The 13,338-nt window shown below is 43.0% G+C and overlaps 1 long non-coding RNA gene across 2 annotated transcripts in view; it reads right to left on the bottom strand.

Annotated features, from left to right (window-relative positions):
- LOC114813207 overlaps positions 1-13,338 on the bottom strand; it is a 141,203-nt gene that overhangs the window by 89,235 nt on the left and 38,630 nt on the right. The window lies entirely within an intron of this gene.

The raw sequence follows: 13,338 nt of genomic DNA, 5'->3' as shown, positions 1-13,338 counted from the left end.
GGACAATAACAAGACTGATTGGATAAAAAAGACATTAAAAAACCACTTGCAGCAAATAAGCATTTGATAGTAAAGCCTGAGAAGAATAATACAAGCAAGGCCTACAGAATCCTGAAACACAATAATAATAATGATGATGGTATTTGTTAAGTCTTTACTAGGTGCCAAGCACTGTTCTAAGCGCTGGGGTAAATACTAGGTAATCATGTTGTCCCACGTGGGGCTCAAAGTCTCAATCCCTATTTTACAGATAAGGTAACAGGCACAGAGAAGCTAAGTGACTTGCCCAAGGTTACACAGCAGACAAGTGGCAGAATTGGGATTAGAACCCACGACCTCTGTCTCCCAAGTCCATGTCCTTGCCACTAAGCCATGCTGCTCCTCTTGGCAATCCCTGCTATTAAAAAAAAAAAAAGCTGTACCATTACTGGTGCACCATCAAGTCTGATATGATCCAGAGTTCTGTGTCCACTGCCAAAACCAAAGGCTTTTACACATCCCTAGAGAATTCATATGGTTCCATATACTCTGGTCCATGCACTTGTCATATTCCATCTCAACTTCTGCATCAGTCTCCTTAATGATCTCCCTGCCTCTAGCCTCATCCCATTCCAGTCCACACATTATTATTATTACGGTATTTGCTAAGCCCTTACTATGTGCCAAGCACTGTTCTAAATACTGGAGTAGATACAAGGTAATCAGGTTGTCCCACATGGGGTTCACAGTCTTAATCCTTATTTTACAGATGTAGTAACTGAGGCCCAGAGAAGTAAAGTGGCTTGCCCAAGGTCATACAGCAGACAGGTGGCAGAGCCAGAATTAGAACCCACATCCTCTGACTCCCAAGCCCGGGCTCTTTCCACTAAGCCATGCTGCTTCTCTTAGCCATACTGCTTCTATTCTCAGATAGCTTTCCTAAAAATTGTTCTCTGCACATCTCCCCACTCCTTAAAAACTTCCATCCATCTCCACATGAAGCAGACACCCCTCATCATTTTTTTAAATGGTATTTGTTAAGGGTTTACTACGTACCAGCCTCTCTACTATCTCTGGGGTAGATACAAGATTATCAGGGCTGGACATAGTTCATGTCCCAAGGGACACTCAAATACCACTGATTGTGAATTATTTCAGTGTCTGCCTTTCCATCCTAGATTATAAATTCCTTGAGGGCAGAGATCATGTCTACTACGTCTATTGCCCTCTCCAAGTGTGTAGGTACTGTGGTCTTCATAAACAACTTTATTAAATACTATTGCTTTACTTCTAAAAATTTACCAATGACTTGCTATGAAAACATCTATCGGAGAAGATATGCAGATCACTATAAGCAATTCCACAGTAGCAATACAGTGTAAAAGGACTGAAATCACTTGAAGCAGCAGCATAGTCTATTGGATAGAGCACAGGTCTGGGAGTCAGAAAGACCTGCGTTCTCATCCTGACTCTGCCACTTGTCTGCTGTGTGACCTTGGGCAAGTCACTTCACTTCTCTGTGCCTCAGCTACCTTATCTGTAAAATGGGGATTAAGACTGTGAGCCCTATGTGGGACTTGTATCTACCTCAGTGGTTAGTACAATTCTTGGCACAAAGTAAGCATTAACAAATACCATAATTATTATTATTAATTGAAGAAAATCAGGTTTATGCCCTAGGAAAATTACACAAGCAAAGGATTTCACCTGTCATAAACTCAGTAAACCATGTGACAGACAGGTTTCCTTGCATGGTTGTAGTGGCCCAATCACATACAAGAGGCTTTTTTAAAACAACTTAATGGTGTAAGAAAAGTATTGAATGGAATGTAAAATATAAAATAAGCTAAAGAAAAATAAAGGAAGATGTGCTGTAATGGAATTATTAGAATTGACTTCTATGCAGAAAGGAAGGGAAGGCATGCTGGAAAAGTTTCAAAATTCACAATACAATAAATGCTAGTAATTGTATCATTATTTAAAATTGTGTAATTAGTGTAATAAAGTGGGTGGGAGGCAGGAGGCACTAATTTTATTGCTTTAAGATTTGACAAGGATAAATCCTCACTGGCGAGACCTGGGCCAGGGCAGTCCTTGGGGCCTGAAAACTGACCTGAAAAAGGTGAAGCAGCTCTGAAGAGTGCTCTGGATTCTCAGAAATGCAGTTCCTTCCTCTTGCAGAGACGTGACTGTTCCCGGGAAGCTGATCTGCACAGATTGCTGGCTTGGGGATTGAATGGGGGCACTCAGACCCTTACATTAGCCTTGGTTCTCTCTAGCAGCACTTTTACATCTCTAAGTCCTCCAGACACCTCTAATAGGGAATTAAAGACATGAGCCAACAAGACCTACAACCCCAAGTTCATCAAACCAGGTACCAGTGGAATCCAGGCCCTTCTAGCTATCCCCCACACTGGCCCAATTCCCCTGATCCCATAATAATAACAACACTAGTATTTGTTAAGCACTTACTATATGCCAAGCACTATGCTAAGTGTTGTGGTAGATACAAGATAAACAGGTCCCACATGGGGCTCACAGTAAGTAAGATGTAGAACAGAAATTGAATCACCATTTTGCAGATGAGGGAATTGAAGCAGAAAGGTCACACAGCAGGCAAGTGGCGCAGCCAGGATCAGAACCCAGGTCCTCTGACTCCCAGCCTCATGCTCTTTCCACTAGGCCATGCTGCTCACAGTTTTAATCCCCATTTTACAGATGAGGTAACAGGCACAGAGAAGTGAAGGGATTTCTCCAAGGTCACACAGCAGAGAGGTAGTCAAGCCTGGATTAGAACCCAGGTTCTTCTGACTCCCAGGCTTGTGCTCCATCCACTAGGCCTCATTGCTTCTCTTCTTTCAAACCTGAACCTGACATGGTTTAGGCTCCAGAGAAAATAGTAAGGTCTCTGACACCAAGAAGAATTGTACCCATGGACAAACTACCCTGTCTAAGATCTCTAACAAAGATGGTCTAGTGGATAGAGCAGGGGCTTGGGAGTCAAAAGGACCTTGGGTCTAATGCTGACTCTACCACCTGTCTGCAGCATGACCTCAGGCAAGTCATTTATTTTCTCTGTTCCTCAGTGACCTCATCTGTAAAATGGGAATTAAGATTGAGAGGCTCATGTGGGACAGAGACTGTGTCCAACATGACTAGCTTGTATCTACCCCAGTGCTTAGTGCAATGCCTGGCACATTGTAAGCACTTAAATACCTTTAAAAAAAATCCATGAAATTCCTCTGGAGTGACTATGTCTTCCCCTCAATTTTCCCAGTTACAACACGGAAGTTTACAATAGAAAATGCCACACCAGTTCTAATCCTGCCCAGATTGAGTCTAACATTAAGGTCTTAATTAATGTTAGTGGGGTTTGACCCAGGTAATACAGAACTGCCCAAGAAAAAGGTTTAACATTACCCTAATCTCATCCAAGCCTGACTGATCATGAAAAAATGGTAGTCCAAATCCCAACTGGAAAAATAAAAATGCCAAGCTACATTTTAATAGTTGGTCTAACCCACCCAAACCTGACAGCCTGGGCTCATTTTATAACTTTCAGCCAAGGTTTCCATGAAGCATCCTAAGGAAGGACAGTTGCAACAGAAGCTGTAGAAAGATCTATTTTAGGTCTGGAAAGAACCACTCCAAGCTTACATACTTTGGAAGGAGATAGACTAGTTTTGCTACATGTGCCACTTGAGCATACATGGCCATCTGCCAGAAGCTATTTTTACAAGTACAAAAGACACTGCTGGTTTACCCAGGAGTACCTGCTGCTGGCATTGTGACTGAAGATTGTTTACAAATAGCACTGAAAGTTAAAATTAGTGTTGACCAAGACACAAAACAGCTCTTCAACAGCCTCCCCTCTCTGACCTAGGGCTTTAAGCCCATCAAACGGCAGGGACTGTCTCTATCTGTTGCCGACTTGTTCATCCCAAGCGCTTAGTACAGTGCTCTGCACATAGTAAGCGCTCAATAAATACTATTGAATTGAATTCACTATCAAGATTCTCAGAATTCCCGAGACAGGCACATGGATGGGCTTCCCTTCAGAGGATCATCATCCCAAGGAACATTCTTACTGACTGAAAAACTACAAGTGATCCCCCATCCAAACAATTCAATAGGGTACTAAGGGTCCTTAAAGTGCCTTTCCGGTAGTGTCCCTTTATTTACTCCTCCTGTCTCTTTCTCTGTTCCCTTCTCTCATTCATACACAAATACAAACACACATTCCCCACCCCCATCCCCGGTAATCACCTGGCTCCCCTGCAGTCAGATGCCATTAAGGGGAATAGGCACCCTAACATTTCTTGCACTGTTTATGGCCCAAATCCCCATCCTGAGGAGTAGTCTTCTGTCTTTTGAGTGGTAATGTTTCTCCCCTTCTAGCAAGCCCAGCAGTTCTGCCAACTGGAAATGATTGAAAACAAGCCTCCCGCGAAGTCAAATTATTACCTGAGGTCTCCTGCTAAGAGAGATGGCTAACAAAGTTCACAGAAAAGTTGAACTTGCCTTTATCTGGCTTTAAGTCAGAATTTGGGTGGGGATAAAGGGAAGGAAGAGTCAAACTCAGGAGCATTATTTCCTATCTAGAAATCAACTCAACTGATCTTCTGCCCTTGCTGTACTGAACCTTAGCAGCCAGACTGTTGAAGGTCCAGTGTTTCCAGGGGCTAAAAATAAATAGGCAATTTCCTACAAAATAACAAGAAAAGCTCAACCATTTAGCATTTGCAGACTCTGGCATTCCCCCACTCACTCCACCGGAGGGGATAAACTTCAGGGTTCAAGATAGCAATCATGTTCAATTTGCAGAAATGCCTCTGCTTACTTTCCCAGCGTTCCAGGCCTTTGGCCAAGCCAATTGAGACTTAGTTCTCTCGGGCCTTCTATGCTTCTTTTCATGACTAATCCTTGGAACAGGGGCTGAGGAAGAGGGAGAATATGAGAGACAAAAGTCCTTTTGAGGCTAAAGGCTGAGCAGAGAGGTGACACTGCATTGGTGTCAGATCCAGTGTGGTCAGGATGACAATATCACCACATAACCCAAGCTCTGGAGTTGGGTAAATCCAGAGTTATAAGCTCCTTGAGGTCAGGGGCCAGATCCTTTTTGAAAAATGGAATTTAAGTGCTTACAGTGTACCAGGCACTGTACTAAGCTCTGGGATAGATATAAACTAATCCAGCTGGACACAATCCATATCCCTCCTAGACTGTGAGCCCGGTGTTGGGTAGGGATTGTTTCTATCACTTGCCAAATTGTTCATTCATTCATTCATTCAATAGTATTTATTGAGCACTTACTATGTGCAGAGCACTGTACTAAGCACTTGGAATGTACAATTCAGCAACAGATAGAGACAATTCCTGCCCAATGACGGGCTCACAATCTAAATGGAGGAGACATACAGCAAAGCAAAACAGAACAAAACAAAAACAAGACATCATCAAGATAAATAGAATCAAGGGGATGTACACCTCATTAATGAACTAAATAGGGTAATCAATAATATATACAAATGAGCACAGTGCTGAGGAGAGGGGAAGGAGTAAGAGCGGGGGTGGGGGGGCAGGGAGAGCAGAGGGAAAGGGAGGCTCAGTCTTGGAAGTCCTCTTGGAGGAGGTGTGCTCTCAGTAGGGCTTTGACAAGGGGAAGAGAGTTAGTTTGGTGGAGATGAGGAGGGAGGGCATTCCAGGACAGCGGTAGGATGTAGGCCAGGGGTCAATGGCAAGATAGGCATGAATGGGGACCATGAGGAGGTGTGTGGCAGAGGAGCAGAGTGTACAAGGTGGGCAGTAGAAAGAGAGAAGGGAGGTGAGGTAGGAGGAGGTGAGGTGATGGAGAGCTTTGAAGCCAAGAGTGAGGAGTTTTTGTTTCATGTGGAGGTTGTAGGGCAACCACTGGAGGTTTTTGAGGAGGGAGTGATATGCCCCGAGCGTTTCTGTAAGAAGATGATCCAGGCAGCAGAATGAAGAATAGACTGGAGTGGGAAGAGACAGGAGGAAGGGAGATCCGAGAGGAGGCTGACACAATAATCCAGTCGGGATATTATGAGAGCTTGTACCAGCACGACAGCCATTTGGATGGAGAGGAAAGGGCAGATCTTGGTGATATTGTAAAGGTGAGACCGGCAAGTGTTGGTGACGGGTTGGATGTGTGGAGTGAATGAGAGAGCTGAGTCAAGGACGACACCAAGTTTGCGGGCCTGTGAGACGGGAAGGATGGTCGTGCCGTCCACAGTGACAGGGAAGTCAGGGAGAGGACAGGGTTTGGGAGGGACGATAAGGAGCTCAGTTTCAGACATGTTGAGTTTTAGGTGGCAGGCATACATCTAAGTGGAGACGTCCTGGAGGCAGGAGGAGATACGAGCCTAGAGGGAGGAGGAGAGAACAGGGGAGGAGATGTAGATTTGGGTGTCATCTGCATAGAAATGTTAGTTGAAGCCGTGGGAGTGAATGAGTTCAACAAGGGAGTGAGTATAGATGGAGAACAGAAGAGGCCAAGAACTGACCCTTGAAGAACCCCTACAGTTAGTGCATGGGTTGGGGAGGAGGAGCCCACGAAGGAGACTGAGAATGAACGGCTAGAAAGATAAGAGGAGAACCAGGAGAGGACAGAGTCCATGAAGCCAAGGTGAGATAAAGTGTGGAGAAGGGGATGGTCGACAGTGTCAAAGGCAGCTGAGAGGTCGAGGAAGATTAGGATAGAGTAGGAGCCATTGGATTTGGCAAGAAGGAGGTCATGGGTAACCTTTGAGAGGGCAGTTTCGGAAACTGTACTTTCCAAGCACGTAGTACAGTGCTCTGCACATAGTAAGCACTCAATAAATTGAATGAATGAATGAGTGAATCCCACACTGGGCTCACAGTAGTAATCCCCATTTTATAGATAAGGTAACTGAGGCATAGAGAAATAAAATGACTTGTCCAAGGTCAAAGAGCAGACAAGTGGTAGAGTTGGGATTAGAGCTAAAATCCTTCGGATTCCCAGGTCTGTGTTCTATCGACTAGGCCAAGCTGCTTCTATTGTACTCTCATCCAAGTGTCTGTCTAATGCCTGTCTGTCTTCCCTCTAGACTATAAGCTCAGTGTGAGCAGGGACCATTTCTACCAATTCTATTATATTATTCTCCCAAGGCCTTAATACAGTGTTCTGCGCATGGTAGGTTCTAAGTAAATGTGACTGATAGATTCCAGGTGCTGTGTATGATGCTCATAATAGTTGTTCAGTAAGTATTATTGACTAACTGAATACAGGGTCCAGTAAAAGAGGGAGAGGTGGGGCCAAGAGAAGAATAGGGGCTCTTTACGACAGAAACGAAGTAGTCATCTACAAACAGCACATGCTGACTGATGGGTTCACATTTCATTTTCATTCATTAAGTTACTTTTACTCTGCAAGAGGAGGCAGGATTGGAAATTACACATAGTAGTCCTTCAGATGCAGTCATAATTCATTAGGAAAAATGTGAAAGTAATGAAAAAAAATCCTCCTAAATACTTCTCACATAAATCCTTCTGTCTTTGTGATTTTTTTAATGTAAAAAGAGTTGAATCATTTGAGTGAAAATACAGAGAGCAATATGTTTTATAAAGGATGTACTGCATCCCAAATTTACTATTCTGAGAAGGAGTTGGTTTTCTTTCCATTGGGACAAAGGGAGAAAAAGTCCTTAAAGAATGTTTAAGTAGTAGTAAAGGTATTTACAGAGCACCCACTGGGTGCAGTGCTCTTTTCTAAGCATTTGGGCAAGGAGATTCCTGCCATCAAGGAGCTTACATTTTAATGGATAGACAAAAAATATTTACAAATGAGGTAATCAGAGTAAATTAACTGTACTACCATCATGCATTTATAAGTACCAACAAACAGTGAAAATAAATAAGTGCTAGAGATGTGTTAACCATCCATCTGCATATCAAATATAAACTCCTTTCCATTAACTTTGAAGCACTCAATCACCTTGCTCACTCCTATCTTATCTCACTGATTTCCTACTACCATCCAGCACATTTACTTCACTTCTAACACCAACCTACTCTCTGAATCTCAATCTCAACTATCTCGCTGCAGACCCTTTGTCCACATCCTACCTCTGGCCCTGGAACTCCCTCCCCAATCATATTCATTCATATTTATTGAGCACCTATGTGCAGAGCATTGTACTAAGCTCTTGGGAGAGTACAATACAACAATAAATGGACACATTCCCTGCCCACAGTAAGCTTTACAGTCTAGGGTGGTGTGGGGAGAGGAAGAGGGGAGGCAGACATTAATATAAATAAATTACAGATAATAATTATTATAGTATTTGTTAAGCACTTACTATGTACCAGGCACTGTACTAAGCACTGGGGCGGACACAAGCAAATTGGGTTGGACATAATCTCTGTCCCTCATAGGGCTCACAGTCTTAATCCCCATTTTACAGATGAGAACTGAGCCCCAGAGAAGTAAAACTTGCCAAAGGCCACACAGCAGACAATTGGCAGAGCAAGAATTAGAACCCATCATCTTCTGACTCCTAAGCCTGTGCTCTATCCACCATACCATACTGCTTCTCCATATGTACATAAGTGCTGTAGGGTGGGAAGAGGAAAGAACAAAGGGAGCAACTCAGGGCAACACAGAAAGGAGTGGGAGGCTCAGTCAGGGAAGGTCTCTTGGTGGACATGTGCCTTCAATAAGGCTTTAAAAAGGGGGAGAGTAATCGCCTGTCAGATTTGAGAAGAGAAGGTGTCCCAAGCCAGAGGCAGGACGTGGGCCAGGGATTGGCAGTGAGATAGGTGAGACTGAGGTACAGTGAGAAGGCTAGCATTAGAGGAGTGAAGTGTGCAGGCTGGGTTGTAATAGGAGTAGCAAGGTGAGGTAGGAGGGGGTGAAGTAATTGAGTACTTTAAAGTCAATGGTGAGAACTTTTTGTTTGATGCAGAGGTGGATGGGCAAACACTGGAGTTTTTTGAGGAGTGGGGTGACATGTCCTAATAATTTTTGTAGAAAAACGATATGGGCAGCAGAGTGAAGTATGAAATGGAATGGGGAGAGACAGGAGACTGGGAGGTCAGCAAGGAGCACGATGCAGTAATCCAGGCGGGATAGGATGAGTGATTGTATTAACATGGTAGTAGTTTGGAGTGGAAAGAGGGGATTTTAGTGATATTTTGAAAAGTGGGATCGACAGGATTGAGTGATGGATTGAATATGTGTTCTGAATGAGAGGAGTCAAGGATAATGCCAAGGTTATGGGCCTGTAAGACAGGAAGGATGGTGTTGCTGCCTACAGTGATGGGAAAGTCATATCAGACTTGCCCTCTTCCCAACTTCAGAGCCTTATTAAAAATCACATTTCTTCCAAGAGGTCTTCCCCAACTAAGCCCTCACTTCCCCTTACTCCCTTCTCCCTAACAATAATAATAATAATAATTTTAATAATGGCATTTGTTGAGCACTTACTATGTGCCAAGGACTATATTAAGCGCTGGGGTAGATACAAGCAAATCAGGTTGGACACATTCTCTGTCCCATGTGGTGCTCACAGTCTCAATCCCCAATTTACTGATGAGGTAACAGGCACAGAGAAGTGAAGTGATTTGCCCAAGGCCACACAGAAGACAAGTGTTGGAGACAGCATTAGAACCCATGACTTGCCCTTGCATTTGTACTCTTTATTCACCCTTCATTGAGCCCCACAGCATTTATTTATATACCCTCTAAACTTTAAGCTCCTTGAGGGCAGGGAACAGGTCTACCAACTCTGTTACATTATACTCTCCCAAGCACTGAGTACAGTGCTCTGCACAAAGTGCTTAATAAATACCACTAATTGAAAAGAACCAGCCAATGGAGGTTAACTAAACTGGCTATGGGTCAGTATGAGACTTTTCTTTCTCTACTGTACTCAGAAACAACTGAATGTGTCCACTGCATAGGTGCATTCTGCATCATTGCTCTGAAGATTTGCAGAAATTTAAAGCTTGGCAAAGACTCTCAGGACAACCATACGGAAGGAAATCAAAAGCTAAAGACAGTTACTTAAAAGTGCTTAGGCTGCAGCACCTAGTGAAGGGAGTTTCGCAATGGCCCTAGTAGGTGTCACTGGAAAGAGCCACAAACACAAAAAACTTATACTTTCTCAAACATTTAGTATAGTGCATTGCACCAGTGGGTGCTTAATAAGTGTCATTTCTACCAGAACAAAGATCTCACTTTTGCCATCAGGCACTCAGATGGCCAATGTGGTCTCCATGTCTTAGAAAAGATATGAGAGCAGAAGATGCTGAGAGAGGGTACTAGGATGATTGCTCACTGTAGGCATGAAATATATCTACCAACTCTGTCATAGTATACTCTCCCAAGTGCTTAGTACAGTGTTCTGCATACAGTAAGAGCTCAGTAAATGCAATTTGATTGACTGACTGGGGAATGGAGCAATGTCTGTGTGAGGATAACCTTTTCAGTACTGAATGATGAAGACTGAGCAGAAATAAAAATAGCATTGATTGAACAAATCGACATCTACAGAATCAAAGGTGTAGAGAGAGCCACTATTCGGCTCTGGAGGTCTTGCTTTATGAAAGAGAAATTGGGATCTCTTAGCTGGATAACCCCAAACTTCAACCCAAGTTAGCCATTCTGTATTTAGAGCTATGCAGTGAGGTAAGGGATTATAAATTCCTTCCAGGACTCAGTTGACAGCCCTGTGAAAACCTCAGATGATCCAAACCAGACACCTAAATAATGATTTTCATCAGGATTTAATCAGTACCACAAACTAGAAGAAAAAGAACAAAAAATATGAATACCAAGGTTTGTAAGATAGTAGTTATGGCTACCGGGATTCCAGGCTACAATACCACATTTAATATTTTTATTGACCATTCTAGATGGTATTATTATTGGCCATGCTACATGGTCTGGTTTCCAGAAACCCAAAATAAGACTACCCCTAGGATTTACTTGGGGAGGAGTTTGGAAAAAAAAAAGTCTAAGGTAATTCCAAAATTAATTTGCCCTAGCTTCTTTTTCACACAAGGTTTAGCTTAAGCAGAAAGAGATACTTTATCAAGTGGAACCCTACCTATGATGTGGTCTCAACCAGAAGCTGAACTCCAACCATCAAGCACAGTGAAACAGCCATTTCCACTTCCTTGACTTGCTCTCCCCACCCTCATCGGGAGACTCAGTCTCAGCTTCACGACTCCAATCAATGGTATTTATTGAGTGGTTACTATGGGCAGAGCATTGTACTAAGCATTTGGAAGAGTACAGTAAACTAGAATTAGCAGATACATTCTCTGCCCATAGTGAAATTACAATCTAGAGAAGAGTTTACTCCACATATTGACAGGGAGTCAGTTTACTCCCAGAGTATCTAATGGTTTCTGGGAAGTGTAGGCAAAAAAACCAGCCACTTATCACCTTGGTCTGTAGTCCATGCCTCCCTTCTCTACATTCCTCCTGACAGTCATTTTGAAATGATTTCAAAGCATTCTACTCCAGCTGTAGCCTTGCTAACAGTCACCTAGAAATACCTTTCAAATCCAACAGTGTCAGGACAAGGAGCACCCATTGGCGCTTCCAGGTGATAGATTCAAAGCTAAACAGTACAAGGACCTCCTATGCATTGGTACAGTGCTCTCTATGCCTTAGTTGCTCAATATATACAGTAGATTGAAACTTTTCTCCACAAACTGGTGCTAAGCATATAAAAGGAACACACACATATATATTTGGCATAAACATATCAAAAGAAGTTGTACAGAATAAAAGTATCAGTGAATTCAAAAGTTCATTCAGTTCCATGATGGGTCATTATATGAAACTTTGGGATGCAGAGGGAAATATTTGGGTTATTAGATGGTGGATTCCAAATCACGAAAATGAACCTCAGGGAGAGTAACCATCACATGGATCCTCTAAGCCTCCTGTTGGCATTGTGGGAAACTGAGGTCTTGTTTGACTGGACCATTGGTCAGACCTATTAAAAAAGTACTTTGCACAACACATGGCAGGTTCCTCAGAACTCAATCCATAATTCCATTTTACTCCATATGGGGGCTCAGGGAGTTTAGAGTATCCCTAGCAGGTTCCATATGATTTGGTGAGTCACGAGAGTTTGGTCAACACCTAAAGAAAAAGTGTCACACCTTCTCTGAAAGGGCTCAAGGACAGGTCAAGCCCCAACGAACTTAAACAGGCTCTCCAGACCCACATCAGCAAAGATACTGACTCTAAACCTGAACTAAATTACTGGATAGAGTTTCCTAAGGCTACACATGGCCAGACTTCCTCTAGACTGTAAGCTCCTTTTGGGCAGGGAATATGTGTTATACTGTTGTGGTGTACTATCCCAGGCTTTTAGAACAGTGTCCTGTACATGGTAAGTGCTCAATAAATACAAATGTGATTCCTAGTTTCTCAACCTCCCCTAAATGCAGTGTAGCAAGCTTTCCGGTCTACTTCCCATTGGCCTTGTAGAGGACCCTTGGAGACTACTGTAGTCCTTAGTGAGAAATGCTGTTTTCAGCTCCTCTTTAAGGAAGACCCAAAATAAGAAAAGCAACTACCTTTCTCATTAAGATGAAGGAACCCAACACAATATAGACAGGCCCTAGCCCTGGTTCTGCACCAGTCTTGTGCAAATTCTACTAAGATAAAAGATCAGAGTTGAACTAAAAACACCCTTAGGTGGAAAGAGTTGAAAATACTTAAAAAGTTAACTGCTTCTGCAGCATGGCCTAGCAGAAAGAGCACGGGTTGGGAGTCAGAAGGTCATGGGTTCTAATCCCGGCTTTACCACTTTGCTGTGTGATCTTGGGCAAGTCACTTCACTTCTCTTTGCCTCAGTTACCTCATCTGTAAAATGGGGATTAAGACTGTGAGCCTGTTGTGGAATTGTGTCCAATCCAATTTGCTTGCATTCCTCCCCCCCCCACACCCCTACCAGGCCTCAGAATTTAATACAGTCCCTGGCACGTAATAAGCAATTCACAAATACCACAATTATCATCATCATCATCATATTTTCCATATTTATTTATTTAGTGGTATTTGCGAAGCACTTACTATGTTTCAGGCACTGTTCTTAGCACTGGAGTAGATAAAAAGTAATCATGTTGGACACAGTCCACATCCCACATGGATCTCACAGTTTTAATCCCCATTTTATGGATAAGGTAACTGAGGCACAGAGAAATGAAGTGACTTGCCCAAGGTTACCTAGCAAACAAGTGGTGGAGCTGGGATCAGAACTCAGGTCCTTCAAACTCCCAGGCCAATGCTCTATCCACTAGGCCACAGTGTAGTCAAATAAAACCATAATTATTCATTTCTAAACTGTCCATCTGAGC

This window comes from Ornithorhynchus anatinus, chromosome 7 (assembly GCF_004115215.2).
Source record: "Ornithorhynchus anatinus isolate Pmale09 chromosome 7, mOrnAna1.pri.v4, whole genome shotgun sequence".
Taxonomy (NCBI): Eukaryota; Metazoa; Chordata; class Mammalia; order Monotremata; family Ornithorhynchidae; genus Ornithorhynchus; species Ornithorhynchus anatinus.
This window is presented reverse-complemented; position numbering and strand designations above follow the sequence as displayed.